General features: G+C 42.5%; 1 long non-coding RNA gene and 1 pseudogene across 1 annotated transcript in view; both read right to left on the bottom strand.

Moving 5' to 3' along the window:
* The window catches only part of LOC112423034 (uncharacterized), a 127,978-nt gene extending 120,886 nt beyond the window's left edge, over positions 1-7,092 (bottom strand). The window contains exon 1 of the long non-coding RNA XR_003013483.2: positions 6,817-7,092. This is a non-coding gene — a long non-coding RNA (uncharacterized lncRNA). The remainder of the gene's footprint in view (positions 1-6,816) is intronic.
* Positions 7,093-11,597: 4,505 nt separating this feature from the next.
* On the bottom strand, positions 11,598-13,006 carry LOC105499035 (transcription factor Dp-1 pseudogene; annotated as a pseudogene).
* Positions 13,007-16,258: the final 3,252 nt, after the last annotated feature.

Genomic DNA, 16,258 nt, shown 5'->3' with positions numbered 1-16,258 from the left:
ATTCTCTGATATTGGGTCAGTAAATAACCCATGTCATTGATTAGTTATGGTTTAGAAGAAAAACTTTATTGGATCTGTATTTTATAATCTCAGTAGTTTTCTTCTCATTCTGTAGTTGTTCCATTTGTTTTCTCCGCTCCAAATTTAAAGACGTTTACCCTCTTTTAAGAGAAAAAAAAAAGTTTGCATCGTGGAATTTCAAAAATCTCTGCCTAAGAGCTTATGGGAGCTGAGGGAACAAGCAGAAAGGGATGAATTCAGATGACAGGGATACAAGGAGGAGGAGCAGTTGGAGGCAAAATGGAGAAAGTCTCAAGTCTTTTTTCATTTGAAATAATTTTAGACAATCTTGATTTCCTCTTGCAAAGACATTTCTTTATCAAAACTCTTTTAAAAGCTTCGAAGTAGTATTGAAACATTGCTCTCCCAGTTAAATTTTGGTTTTATTTTAAAGCCAGCTTTATTTTTATTAGTAGAGCATGCAAATAAACTATATTAGGTGTTTCAAAGATATCCTATTTAGCCTATTGTAGTTAGGGGTCCTTATGCTTTAAGACCATTTTTCTAGATATTGACAGGAGGTGGCACCATAAGTATTTTACATGAATTCACCTGAAGTTTCTAAAGGTGGATGTCTCCTTTAGAAGTACAAATGCAAATTAGATTTTCCCTTTGAAAGACCAAAAAGATCTAGTGGGAGGAATTCCAGTTACTCCAGATAAAAGTGCAGATTTGACCATTGAACCAAACTTCAGAATCTGGCCAGTTTTAAAGATTACAAATTTTTCATTTAAGCCACAAAAATTTCATTTTCTCTCTTCAAAGAAAAACTGTTTTCTCCTTGACCAAATTTCAAGTGAGTGAAAAGGTTTCAAACTCTAAGAAATAAGACAAACAAAACCTTTACTGCAGAGAAAAATGAAAATGACAAATATGCAGTCCACAGAATCCCTAGAATAAAAGCTCTGCTTTAAAGTAGGAGTTTTCTCAGAAGACTTCTCTTGAGGAAACTCCTACCTTAAAATCAGAGCTTCAATTCCAGCTCCATTGAGCATGGAATTGGGTTGCTTGAATAAAGTTTCAATCTCAAACTGAAACTAGGGCAACTGAAAACCTGAGAGGAGCTTTGACAGAGACCCCCATCAGCTGCAACAAGGTCGGGTGAATGAAAAGCATTCCCTCTTGACATAATTAATTTAGGGAGTCCTGAGATTTTATTTTCTTTTACATGTACAAAATTTAGAAGTTTTTCTCTATAAACCCAAGTATTATTAAATCAAGTTTAGCTTAAAGCAACCTCCTTACATATTTTAAGGTCGGCCTAAAAGTTTCTCTGTACATCATGAAGTACAACTTAAATGGAGTTGTATATAGACTGCAGCCCACTCTTGTGCCAATCACTGAGTTTTGGTCAATCAACTGTGGCCAACGGTTCAAATAATATTCAAAAAAGGCAAACCCTGAGCTGTAACCAACACCAAAATCAAATTTCAGCTTCAAAAATCAATCTTTTTTGGCCTCTAACTTCGGGATGCTATGGAGAGCCCCTGAAGCATCCAAAAGAGAGGTAAACAGGATTATATGACATGTTAAGTTACATGCAAAGCATTGCCAAATGAGAAATAATGTTTAACTTTCTTCAGCCTATATTTTAATGAATGTTATTAATATATGTTCCAAAATTGTATGGAATTTCTAAGATTCCAATGTCTGAGTATATGCTATCAATCGTAATTATGGTTAAGTTACTGTAGACCACAGAAATAACCACATTTCCTTGTCAATTGTGTCTAACTGTGACTATTTAAAGCCATTTCCATAGTTAACTGCTTGATTCTGATGCAGTTTCTGAAAACTTCACAAGCATGCAACATCCAAGAATATGATGTCTTTAAGGAGGTTCAGGAAAGGATGGAAAGGACCCTAAGAAGCACTCCTCAGTACAGGTTTCTAATAACTTTAGAATCATATCATTTGGACTGGGAAAGAATTCCCAGAACTTTAATGAAGAGACTGACTAGTATATAAAACTGCTCACCCAAGCAGAACAAAAATTAATTAATATCAAGAAAATATTTTGCAGGTTTTCATGCTAAATCAGCCAGTACTGAAAATGTTTAGATATACAATTTGAATGAACTCCATGGTCTAAGTAAAATTTCCTATGATAACCCATCAGTTATCAGTGCTATGCACCTAAATTGGAGAAATCGCTAGTATTCAAGAAGACACAAGTGTATTGTTAAGCATAGACTCATGGAAAGCCAGGATGGCTGTCTTGTCCTTCTTAAGTCCTTAAAGCTATGGTTATTAAAAGTTCTAAATCCAAATTAAATATATATATTGGTGTGGTGACTTCTAAGTTGCTAAAATAGTTTATGACCAATGTTTGGTTTGTCAAACCCATATTCTTGGGAAGACAAAAATTTCAGGTACATTCTACTGTCTGATGGGCTATTTAAACACTTCTAAAGGGATTTCATTCAATTGTCATTTTCAGTGCATGTTTTCTGGTTGTACAAAATGTTCCTATGCAAGAAGGCTAATGTTATAACAGTAGCTCATTATACCAAAGTCTCTTTTCACCAGGTAAAGAAAGCTTTTAATGGTTCACTGAGAGCAATTAACCCCTTCACAATATAGAACATGAAGATTAGACCTTGTAAGAATATCATTGAAAGACTACCCTTGCCATCCACACTGCAGCAAAACTTCTGGATCTTGAACCTTGAGTTCATAATCTCACGACTTAGAGGGGTCCCTCCTCACTCTTGGAACTATAAACACATTGGAAACCTTAAGGTAAAACTAGCCAGGGAAGTTTCTCCTCAGAAGAAGGTGGCATCCTTGATGTAGACAGCTTTATCCCAACATCACAGATCAAGACTTCTCTACTATCATAAGACTCTTATCTTTGACTATTTTTCCCTTACTTATGCCTCTATGAATGATAGAAGTGAAAGGGGGATCTGTTGTGTGCACTCGTGGGGTATACTTTTTTTTTTCTTCTTTTTTTTTTTTTTTTTTTTTTTTTTTGAGACAGAGTCTTGCTTGCTCTGTCTCCCAGGCTGGAGTGCAGTGGCGCGATCTCGGCTCACTGCAAGCTCCGCCTCCCGGGTTCATGCCCTTCTCCTGCCTCAGCCTCCCGAGTAGCTGGGACTACAGGCGCCCGCCACCGCGGCCGGCTAATTTTTTGTATTTTTTTTTTAGTAGAGACGGGGTTTCACCGTGGTCTCGATCTCCTGACCTTGTGATCCGCCCGCCTCAGCCTCCCAAAGTGCTGGGATTACAGGCGTGAGCCACCGCGCCCGGCCTCGTGGGGTATACTTTTATCTGTGAAAAATTTTGCAGCCAGCCTTATACATGGATAACCTTATGCCTCGATAGATGGAAGATGAAGGTGTAATGTACTTGAGAAATTGTAAGGGTATATAATTTGCCTCACAGTCAGTCAGAAACAGAACACTGGTCCACTCCTCTAAACCTATATCATAGGCTAAAAAGAACACTGCCAGGAGGTCGTCACTCTTCTGAAGGGCATTGTTTGTTAAGTCCTTTTTTCCATGGTTTAGAGTAAATGAGGTAATGATTAGAAATTGATCCCTCATGATATGCTTTATAGCAGATTCTACTGTAGAGGCTATGGTTACATAACAGACTTTAAAGTCTCTTGTGAAAGTTATGCTGAATAATAGAATTGCTCTGTATTACTAACTAGCTAAACAGATGTATCTATGCAACTGCTGGAAATTCTTGTTGCCCATGAAGAAATACATCACATCCAGTATTACAGAGATTCAGTTATAGGGTATTAATGAAGAGACTGTTTAAAGTGAGTAGACTCTTCATCTAGCTCATTCTTTGGTCTATTTCATTTTAGTTGGTTTGATGTATGGGGAACCTGGCTAAGGAGCAGACTCCAAACTCGTGGTATTATCCTCCTGATAGTCTTAATAGTAATCTCCCCGGTACACTGTATTCTCTCAAAAGTTTTAAATACTTCCATGCAGCCATCTCTAAAATGTCAAATGGTCTCTCTTTAACTGGAATGACAAGAGCTGAAAGAAATATGTGACCAAAAAGGCACTGTTACCCATGAATGACATGCTGAGACCAGAAATCCAAAATGATGGTAACTGAGAGTGGCACTAAGGTCCTAAGTTTTGGTCACACTCTCACCGTGAGAATCTGACCAAAAGGGGGGAATTTTAAAACAAATTATGGGAGCCCATTGTTTGCCCAACAGACCAGATGAAACCAAAATGTAGTCATTTATGCTAAATGTGACATAATCAAACTAAGACTTTAAGGAAACATACAAGATTTTAGAACAGACCACGTTTTGTTTCTCTCCTGCAGCACAAGAAGGTATTCTCTACTCTAAACCTTACAAAAATAATAATAGTAATAACCTTAAGACCTTGTTTCCACCTTACAAAACCCGCAGTTCTGCTATTTCCCAGTGGGTTTCAAAACCAAATAAGTACATTTACAATGGTGATAGTGACATCAATGACTAAAGTTTTGGTAAATCTCTCACAATTAAGAGGATGACAAAATGGTGGGAATTGTTAAATCAAGTTTAGCCTAAAGCTATCTCCTTACATATTCTAAGTTCAGCCTAAAGATTTCTCTGTACATCATGAACTATAACCTAAATGGAGTTATAGATAGACTGTAGCCTACTCTTGTGCCAATCACTGAGTTTTGGCCAATCAACGATGGCCAACTGTTCAAACCATGTTCAAATAAGGCAAATGCCAAACTGTAACCAACCCCACTGTTTCTGTACCTCACTTCCATTTTCTGTATGTCCTTTCTTTTTTCTGCCCATAAATCTTCTTCTACCATGTGGCTGCACTGGAGTCTCTTAGTCTTCTCTGGCTCAGGAGGCTGTCTGATTTGTAAATCACTCTTTGCTCAATTAAACCCTTAAATTTAATTCAGTTAAAGTTTTTCTTTTAACCAGTACATATGGTCAAGTAATTTTCTACAAGGCCACCAAGAAGACACAAGGTAGAAAGAGTAGTCTCTCCAACAAATGGTGCTGGGAAAACTGGATATCCACACACAGAATAATGAAACTGGTCTCTTTTACACCATACACAAAAATCAGCTCAAAATGGATTAAATACCTAAATATAAGACCTGAAATGTAAAACTGTTTAAAACAAAGGGGATGGGGAAGTTATTTGACATTGGCCTTGGCAGCGACTTTTTGGATATCACACCAAAAGCACAGGCAAAAGCAAAAATAAATAACTAGGACTATAAAAAACTAAAAAGCTTCTCCACAGCAAATAAAACCATTAACAAATTGAAAAGGCAGCTAATAGATTGAGAGAAATTATTTGTGAATCATATATCTAATAAGGGGTTAATATCCAAAATATTTAAGGAACTAAAAGGAAACTAAAACTATTTTCCTCAAAATATACTTTTTTGGTATATTTTGAAATGGCTATTCAGAGGACCTGCAGACAGGAATAGCTCTGAAAAGCTGTCATTTGTGGAGTATATATGCATTGCTACATTAGCAAAATAAATAGTCAGGCTTTCTTTGAGGCCCTACCCCTTATTCAGATCTGGAAATAATTAACTCAACCACAAGCTGCTACCTATTCTTTCTGATAGCTGTTGCCTTTGAGGTTTCATCTACATGACAAGATTGCCTTTACCCCTTGCCTTTATTTCTCTCTCCCTCCCATAATCTTGAAGCATGGTCTTGCCATGCTTTAAGCCCCTATTCTTCTGTTACCTCAAGATGGTATAAAAATGTCAACTATCTGGCCCTATCTTTGAGAGTTTCATATTTTGTATGACTCCCACGCACACATGTGCATATTAATAAATTTTCTATGTCTTTTCTCCTATTAATCTGCTTTTTGTCAGTTAATTTTCAGTGAATCTTCAGAGGTCAAAGGAGACATTTTTCCTTTTAGCCCCTTCAGAACTCACAAAATTTTATAGCAAAATAATAATAATAATATAATTAAAGAATGGGCAAAGGACCTGAATAGACTTTTTCCAAAGAAGGCATAAAAATGGCCAATAGCTATAAGAAAAGATGCTCAACCTTATTAATCATCAGATAAATGTGAATCAAAAGCACAATTACATATCATCCCATACCTGTTAGGATGGATATTACCAAAGGGCAAGAGATAACAAGGGTTTTCAAGGGTGTGGGGAAGAGGGAACTGTTGCACACTCTTGATGAGAATCTAAATTGGCATCGCTATTATGGAAAACAGTATGGAGGTTCCTCAAAAACTTAAAAATATAACTACCTTAAGATCCAGAAATCCCTCTTCTGTGTATATACTCAAAAGTTTTCTGTGCTCCCATGACGAGCATTATTCACAGTAGCCAAGATATGGGAACAACCTGAGTGTAGTGTGAGTGGGTAGTTGAACGGATAAATTGTGGTAGATATATAATGGAATATTAACCTTAAAATAAGAGATACTGCCATTTGTAACAACATGGATAAGGATGGAAGACATTTTGCCAAGTGAAACAAGACAGACACAAGATGAAAAATACTGCAGGATCTTGTATGTGGAATCTTTTTTGTTAAAAAAAAAAAAAAAAAGTCAAATACTTAGCGCAAGGAGGAAATGGGGATGTGTAGGTCAAAGGTACAACTTACAGTTATGTGGGTTAAATAAATAAGTCTGAGATCTAATGCACAGCAGGAGGACTGTAGTTAACAATATAGTATACTGAAATTTTACTAAGACTTTATTTTAGACGTTCTTATCACAAACAAAGGTAAATATGGATGGATGGTGATGGATACGTAAAATTGCTTACCTGTGGTAATTATTTCACTATGGATATGTACATCAAAACATCTTGCTGCTCACCTAAAATTAATACAATTAAAAGGGAAATATGCTCCTGACTGGGCAGGAGGAGAAAGCTAGGTGACCCGGAGCCAGCGTGGCTGGGTACCTAGCGTCTTCAAGAAACTGCCACTCGCTGCCAGTCGGGGGCGCGGGCTGGGCTCCCCCAGCGGGCCAGGGTCGCGGTAGGGGCGGGACCCGTGCGAGCCTCCGGCCCTGGGAGCAGAAGCCGAAACCACCAGGTGCTGGCCCTCCGTCCCTCCCTGTTGGGCACCACCTCCCGCAGCCTAGGGAGGGGCCGGGACGGAGCTAGCCTGGTCGCGTGGGGCGGAGCGGGCGCGGGGCCGGCGGCGAAGGTCCGGGGTGGAATCGACGTTGCTGCGGCTGCCGACGACCCCCACCCGGCCGGCCGCCTCCGCAGACCCACCTTGGCCACGCCGCAGGGGGCGCGCAGAGCCCCGAGGGAGCGAGTCCCAGCGCGTGGGGGCTCGGCGGCTTCCCAACTCGGGAGGTCGGGCTCCTGGCTCCCCGGACCCGCCTGGCGTCCTCGGGCGGCAGCGGCGCCCAGGAATGGCTTCGGCGGGTAGCGGCATGGAGGTGTGCGTGTCGGTGCTGACCCCCTTGAAGCTGGTCGGGCTGGTGTGCTTCTTCCTGACGCTGTATCTGGACCTGGGGGCGGTGCTGAGCCCGGCCTGGGTCACGGCTGACCACTAGTACTACCTGTCGTTGTGGGAGTCCTGCCGGAAACCCGCCAGCTTGGACATCTGGCACTGCCAGTCCACGCTCAGCAGCGCTGAGGGCCCGGCGCACCGCGACCCCTGCCTCTCGCCCCGGACTGCCTCGCGTCCCACTGCCAGGACAGTCACTACCTGTCCCCACCTCTCCGCGTCCCCTGCCCTGGCCCGTCTCACCGTGTCCAGGCCCTTCTCGGATCCTGGGGCTCCAGCCACCTCCCTGGCCTCCACCCCTCTTCCCTCCACATCCCTGGTCGCCAAACCTAAAGCGACAGCCCACGCCCTCTCCCTCCGCCGTGGCCATTCCTCCTATTCTGCAGTAACACGTAACGCTATTTTGGGTATTTGTTATCATTTGAGGCGAGAGCCATGTGGCTGTGTAAAAAATGCGACGCCTTCCACACCCCCGTTAAAAAAGCAGCAGGCAAAAACTCCCCAACTCCACCGAGATGCTGCGGGGGTTCTCTGTTCGGTCTTCCCCACTCTTTTTTCCCTCCTCTTTCGAGGACGAATTTGCCTAGGTTTACCTCTTAGTGTTCACATTTCTGCCTGTTCCACTCCACCGTATCTGGATTTTCACCAGTTAACTCAGATTGGGATTTTATTTCCTTAAACTTTTGGGAGATATGAAGAGTTGGGAGAGGGAGGGGCTTACTTTCTTTTGTGGTCTTTGGTTGTGAGTTGCCCTCCCATCTCCCCAATCCAAAGTACCTCTCTTCTCCAGTCAGACCTTTATTTATTTCTCCTTTGCAAGAGCTGCTCTCAGAGAGCCTGGGACTTTATAGCTTATTCGGCCCGTACTAAAAGCTGCAAATGGATCCCCACTGTGGGAAATCCCAGGACAGAGTTGTCTGACATTGGAGCTTGGAGTGGAAGCAAAATGGTATCAAGACATTATTGGAATGATTGTTCAGTTTAAATAGGGATAGTTATTGTATAATTAAATATTGTATTAATGTTAAATTTCCTGATTTGCTCATTGATAGTAGTTAAATAAAATAATGTGTTTTCTGGCCAGGGATTACGGTGGCTCACGCCTGTAATCCCAGTACTTTGGGAGGCCGAGGCAGGCAGATCACCTGAGGTCAGGAGTTCGAGGCCAGCCTGGCCAACATGGCGAAACCCTGTCTCTACTAAAAATACAAAAAATAGCCGGGTGTGGTGGTGGGTGCCTGTAATCCCAGCTACTCAGGAGGCTGAGACTGGGAGAATCGCTTGAACCCAGGAGGCGGAGGTTGCAGTGAGCCGCATCGCCATTGGCAACAGAGCCAGACTCTGTCTCAAACAAACAAACAAACAACAACAACAAATATATATATATGTTTTCCTTTTTTTAGTCAATATACACTGAAATATTTAGGGGTACAGGGTCACAACATATGCAACTTACTCTCAAATGGTAGAAAATATGTATATATGGTAGAGAGAAAAAATGATAAATGAGACAATGTTACAAATTGATGAATACGGGTAAAGGACTTTTCTTGTACTATTTTCGTACATTCTTGCAAATCTTCTGTAAGTTTTAAAGCATTTAAATATGTAATTAAAAATATTTTTCCCAGGTATAAAGTACTTTTAGCACAATGAATTCAAAGTGCTTGCCTTTTCTGTAAAGGAGAATGATGAAGTAGGATGAAAAGTTATTAAGTGTGTGAAAACTGTTAGATTATCTAAAATTTATATTTCTTGAAAACATACAGTGTGAAAAAACAGATTTTATGTCTTAAACATATGAACCATATTGAACTCTAAACATTCCATGATATTTGGTATAGATAGTGAACACTTTCAATAACATTTAGATGACATTTGCAAATAGTACTTTATTCTATTTAGAATATATAATAGCTCACGATTGGTCTAGGAAGGTGAATACCTTAAGACAAAGCCAGTTATGTTAAAACACACACATATATGCATGTTCAACCACACACTCAGAGAAAACTGTGTGAAGCCCTCCCTATTAGAGTGAGACACAAGATGTATTTGTCTTCTAGCACACGTGACATCACTTGTGTAGCATCTAGTGTTATTTTTGTGCTGCCCAGGACTGGATCTTTATACAATGGCTACCTCTGGTAATGCAATTTCCAGCTGTGGAGCAGTTCTATGGAATTTTCACCCCCACCATGTGCTTTTCTATCCATGCTCTCTTTGAATAGCATGTAGTCTAGAGTAAAGAATGGTGGGCAGGGCGCAGTGACTCACACCTGTAATCCCAACACTTTGGGAGGTCAAGGCGGGCTGACCACCTGAGGTCAGGAGTTCGGGACCAGCCTGACCAACATGGTGAAACCCTGTCTCTACCAAAAATACAAAAATTAGCCGGGCATGGTGGCAGGGGCCTGTAATTCCAGCTACTTGGGAGGCTGAGGCAAGAGAATCACTTGAACCCGGGAAGCGGAGGTTGCAGTGAGCCAAGATCGTGCCATCACACTCCAGTCTGTAGGACAAGAGCGAGACTTCGTCTCAAAAAAAAAAAAAAAGAAAAAGAATGGAAGAAGAGTATTCTCTCAGAGTGGGAAGGGAAGTCCAGATATGTCTTTTCTTTTGTATGAGAAGTAAAACCTTTTAAAATACTATCAGCGTCTATTAACTTCCTCCATACTTTGTCTCTCATTAGGCAAAGCAATGATGTTATCTATAACCTTCTAGAACAAAACTTTGTGTGAATCAAATCCTTCCCCCTGGCCAAGGTGATAAATCCTAGCTCAGCAGAGTCCTATAGAAATGGGGCTCTCAAAGACAGTCCAGCACACAGGACAGTGAACCTAGTTCTCCAACCCACATAATATTATTAGTTAAAAGCATCTTCCAGAGTTCCTAACAAGGGTAATTTTTCTTTGTTTGGTTTTGTTTAAAATGCCCAGGCGCATTTTATTAATAAAAACTAACAGTGCCAAGTTAAACAAGTCAAACAATTAAAGTCTCTTTATATTCCATAAAATATTACAGAAAAGTTTGTTTGTGTTTCAATAAAAAGACTTTCATTTTAGAACAGGGAGCTAATAGCAACTGTGCAGTTAATGGGTTTTGTGAATAAATTTTAAAAGAGACTACTGCCTGTCCTAAATTCCTTGTTCTTTTTATTAAAAAAAAGAACTATTAAAAATGATTGACAAATTTTGAGTTAAAAAATTGTTAAAATATTCTCTATATTTAATTTCAATGTTATAATAGATTACAGGAAGATGCTTATGAAACAAATACATTTGTTTCAGTACATGTCTTTAAATGATAGACTGATAAGTATGTAAACAGCTATATAATAAAAGGTTTCCAAACGTTACCTGTAAGAAATCAGGCAAATTTTACCATAAGCAATAAACCATTCCAAGCCTTCCAAACAGTCTCCATTGCCGCACCAGCGTGGCTATAAGCTTTAACCAAGCGAAAACAAACAAACAAAAGCACTTTGCAATTTGTTGCTGCAAAATAGGGAGAGAAAAGAGTGTATAAACTTGATGGAATCACGACAGTCAATATAATTTAAGGGAAAATAAAGTTAATAAGGTTGATGGTGTTTATTGTTTAAAAAGTCGAATTCTGCTGTTTGCTTGGGGCTCTGGACATCGTACCACTGAACAAATGGAAAACTCCACAGAGTCTCACTATCTGCCAGTGGGGGCGCCGTCCAAACTCATGGCAAATAAACGGAGTCAGGTGCTCACCATCCACAACAGGAGGGCGTTTTATTTTCATGTATGTGGATGAAATATAATTTCTCCAGCAAACTCAGCAAAAACTGTTCAGGGGCAAAACTGAACTCTGCACTTAAAGAAAAATAGAAAATGAAAACACAAAATACTAAAAAGTAAATAAACACTCTGCGTCAGCACACTGGTATTAAAACACATCCACAGCACGTCCTAAACCTATGGGAAACAATCCTTGCTTATCAAAGGTGCATATCTAAATTCAATAGCTTACCAATGTCTTCTTGGGAGTAGGACAAAAGGGAACAGAAAACCCACATTAAAAAAAAAAAAAAAAAAAAAAAAAAAAAAAAAAAAGTTTCTTTTCCCTAAATGTTTTCCTGAAGCGGCATTTGAAGTGGGGAGGACGTCAGTCGTCCTTGTCATTCTCGTCGAAGTCATCATCCTCCTCCTTGTCCTCCCCGACATAGGACACCGGGGTCTCCGCCCTGGAGCCGCTGTACTGAGACACGTTGGAGCTTGTGGCCAGCACCCCATCTGCACCGTTGGTCAGGTCACTGGCAGAGAACCTTGTGCCTTTAGACGTGGAACCTGCCGCTGTGATGAACACGCCTCCAACAGTTCCCTGAGCCATTTCTGTCACATACGGCTCCAGCGCCTTTGGGACCAGACTTCGGGCCATTTTAAGGTCTTCAGCAGAGCAGCTCCCGGACTCCAGCCAGCAAGCCATGCCCATCCGCTTCAGCACTTCTATGTCACCGTGGATTTCAAACGTGTTGTCGAAATTAAATAGATACTCGAGTTTGTCGTTGGAGATGCTGCAGTCGATGACGGTCTTCTTGCTGGTGTTGACGATGATGAAGGGCAGGTGGATGACCGAGTTGGGTGGTGGCGGCCGGCTGGCCTGCTGCTCCGTGTGCCGATTTCTCTGCACCAGGTTCTTGAAGGCAATTTGCTGTAGAATAAGTTCTTGAAGTTGAGACTGTTTCTGTTTTATTCTTTCAAGTCTCCTCTGTCTTTCTACCTCTAAGTTCTGACATTCCTGAGCCGAGTTGGTGGGCAGACCAATCCACTTAATCTCCTTCTTCTCCTTGGAGATGATGTTCATGGCCATCAGCACGTTTAAGGCATCATAGACGCGCCGTCTTATGTTCTTCTGGTCATAAGCTGACTCGTTTGGCAAGATGTGGTTGTCGGCAGCACTGAACTCTGCGACCAGCTCGTCCGCCACTTCGTTGTAGGAAGTGGTCCCCTTCCTCTGCACCTTCTCGCAGACCTTCATGGAGAAATGCCGCAGGCCCTTGCAATTCTCTCCCTTCCTGATGCGCTTCCCTGCAGGCCGAGGTGAGGAGTCAGAAGGCTGGTTCTGAGAGGCAAAGTGAGTGCTGGGGGGGTGTGGGCTTCCTACCACCAGGCTGTTTGACGCTGCAGGTCTCTGAGGCATTCCAATCACCACTTGCTGGGCAATGCTGACATTGGACGGTCCAAAGGCTTTTGGCAAAAGCTGCTTCCCGAGCGGGTTGACTGTGGAGGGGTGAACGGCCACGAGGGACACCACGCCTTTCCCGGGACTAAGGTTCTGATCTATGAAGACCTTGAGTTCTCCGTTGGCTTCAATTAGACCGGCATCTTTTGCCATGTTACCAGATCCGGGAAATCAATGCTACAAATGTTCACCTTCCCAGAGAAGAAAAATGATTTTTCTGGGCGCAGTCCCGGGGTCCCGGCGCAACGTGCAGGCTCGCGGCGTCCACCCCGGACACTGGCGGCGCCCGCCCGGCAGACCGGTAACTCTGACAGGTGGGCTTCCGGGGTCCTCGCCACGCGCCTGTCACTAGGCCTCCAGCCGCCTCCGCACTAGGCGCCTCCCGCGCGCGCCGGAACCGGGTCCCCGCGGGCCGCCGTGGGGCGGCCTCCCCTCCCCCGCCCTGCGCGCCTCCGGCCGACCCTGGCCCCGGCCCCACCTCCGGCGCGGGGCGCGGGCGCGGTGGCGGGCGCTGCTGTCTGCCAGGAGAGCCGGGCCCGGGACCCCCGCCCCACGATTACCTGGGGAGCCCCCACCAGCGCCGAGCGCGCGGGGTCCCCGAGGCACAGGGGCGCGCGGGGCGCGGGAAGGCGCGGGTCGGGACCGCGCGGCGCCTACACGTGGCCAGGGCACGGGATGGGGTGGCCAGGGGTCAGCCCGCGCCCCTGGCCCCCGCCTGCGGCTCCCGCGGCATCCCCTGCCCGTCCGCACCTGGTTGCCCGATCCCGCCGCGCGGGTGGGGGCGCGGTGCCGGCGCGCAGAGGCGCGGGCGGAGGCCCGGCCGGGCGGTCCGGGTCCTGGCGGGGTCCCTGCCCTGGGCCGAGCGGCGCCGAGACCACAGGGTAATTTTTAATTACTAGCAGTGTACGTAATTCAGGGATGCAGATTTCAAATATACACCAAAAAGATAGGCAAATCTGTGCGAATTTTTCTTTTAATTCCCAATATACTTACTTTTTTTTATTATTTTCAAAAGCTTGTCTTGCTTCTTTGAATGTGCAGACTTCTGTGTACTCGCCCTCAATCTTGGCTAGCATTTTAATACTGAATTGGCTTTTTTCCTGTGAAGAAAACTAAAAAGATATATAATTATAAGCAAAAAAAATATTTTTTTTATTGAGATAGTATCTCACTTAGTCACTCAGGCTGGAGTGCAGTGGTGATTATGTCTCACTGCAATCTTGACCTCCCAGGTTCAGGTAAGCCTCCCACCTCAGCCTCCCGAGTAGCTGGGACCACAGTTGTGCACCACCACCATACCTGGCTAAGTTTTATATTTTTTGTAGAGACTGAGTTTTGCCATGTTGCTCAGGATGATTTTGAACTCCTAGGCTCAAGCGATCTGCCCACCTCAGCCTCCCAAAGTGCTGAGATTACAGGCGTGAGCCACTGCACCTGGCCAACAAAGAGTAATTTTTTTTTTTTTTTTTTTTTTTTTTTGAGATGGAGTCTCACTCTGTCACCCAGGTTGGAGTGCAGTGGCGTGATCTCGGCTCACTGCAACCTCTGCTTCCTGGGTTCACGCGATTCTCCTGCCTTGGCCTCCCGGGCAGCTGGAATTACAGGTGTGTGCCACCACGCCCAGCTAATTTTTTGTATTTTTAGTAGAGAGGGGGTTTCACCATGTTGGCCAGGCTGGTCTCAAACTCCCGACCTCAAGTGATCCATCCGCCTTGGCCTCCCAAAGTGCTGGTATTACAAGTGTGAGCCACCACGCCCGGCCGAGAGTAATTTTTTTTTAAAAGCCCACATGGAAAGTTAATATACCAGATGAAAACTGCTAGGTGCTCTCTAGAAAACAGCCAACATCCTAAACCTCTTTCTTGGAGTCAGCAATGGAGTAACACTTAATTCCAAACTAGTGTATCTGCTATCTTCCTCATCATGTGAGTACCTCCTTTCAGTAGCAGTTGCCCTGGGCAGGGACAGTGACATAATTAACTGTGTTATATTCAGACATTAGCACATTCCTGCAAACCAAGGGTGTTTATGATAGCACTATTTATACTCATTAGTATAAGTAGATACCCCAAGGCATTCTGCTGTTGGACAGAAGCAACCAAATCAAAACCCAGCCTCTAGACAATGTCTTTGTCCTGCTTCCTGAAAATAAATAAAACTTCAATTGACCCATGTAATATAAACCCAGAGAACCATTACTTGTATGAAAAGACAGGTGACAAAACAACATTGAGGAGTTAAGATACATTTGGCCAAACCCATTCCAAAAAAGAAATAATAGTTTTAAATAAAATTTAATTATCTATAGTGTGACATTTTAACACATACAACCCTATTCCACTGCCCCTCAGAAAAAGAAAATTCTTCTCTGTGATGTATGGAGATATTGCCACATAGATAATCAAAATTTATACCCATGATACCCTGTGCAGTAAATAAGGCAATGGCTATATATGCACTCATGGAGAATTATTTTTACTTTTCTATACAAGTAAATATAAAATGTACTTCAGTTACATATTTCTAAAAAGAAATCTTCCTTGTTTGTATACATAAATAAAATGCCACTGGAATTAAATCCCTGCTAATATAAAAGGCTTACAACATTTCTTAATCTTATAAATTTCTAACATATGAAAAGTCACATTAGTGCAAGATTTTTTTTTAATTTGTATTTTCCAAAGGACTTTTTGAAGTATTCATTTTCCAGAGAACATTTTGAAATAAATGAAAAACAGAAGTGCTTTTTTAAGAATAAATGTCCAATCAATGAATTTAAACTTTACTTATGTGTATTTCATATAATACAAAACAGATTTTTAACCTAGTATTTTTTTAAGTATCCAAATTGAATCAGCTAGATGACACACAATAACAACAACAGTAGGCCCACAATGAATGTTTCCATCCTTCTACACTTCATAAGCATAGCCATCTAAAAACAGACTTCAAGCATGGCTGAGTGAAGAGGTCAGTGAATTACCTTTGCAAAAAGCAATGATAAACTGGATAAAATTGCCAAAAAAATTCAGTACTCTTGAAAATGACAAAAGGCATACAACAAATTGAAGGTATTGACTCAAGAAATACAGTGAATTTGTGACATTATTAGCCTGAGCTCCTGCCATCCTGCCTGTCTACCCCTAGCTCTGTGGTGTAGCACTCCTACTGTGGTGTAGCAGCAGGCTATGAGACTAGATGATGGAGAGGGCTGATTTTAAAGTGCAGAAAAATCTATGCTGAGGGGTGTTGTTGAAAACAATAACGGTTTTAGTGGCAAACAACTGAGGAAGATCAACATCACAGCTAAATTGGGGTTGCAATATGAGTTGGGGTGAGCTACAGATAAGAAACTCAGCTGTAAATTTAACAGAGAGATCCAGCAATAAGACAGCCATAGTGAACCTTAAGAAGCTCCCATGTATCCCAACTGTTATGAAAGGCTATATTCACTCAGGAAAGTCCAGAGATTGCCCTAGCTAGCAACTTGTCCCTGGCTACATGTGAAGCCTTACGTACCCAGAAAGTAAA

Source organism: Macaca nemestrina, chromosome X (assembly GCF_043159975.1).
Source record: "Macaca nemestrina isolate mMacNem1 chromosome X, mMacNem.hap1, whole genome shotgun sequence".
NCBI classification, from domain to species: domain Eukaryota; kingdom Metazoa; phylum Chordata; class Mammalia; order Primates; family Cercopithecidae; genus Macaca; species Macaca nemestrina.
This window is presented reverse-complemented; position numbering and strand designations above follow the sequence as displayed.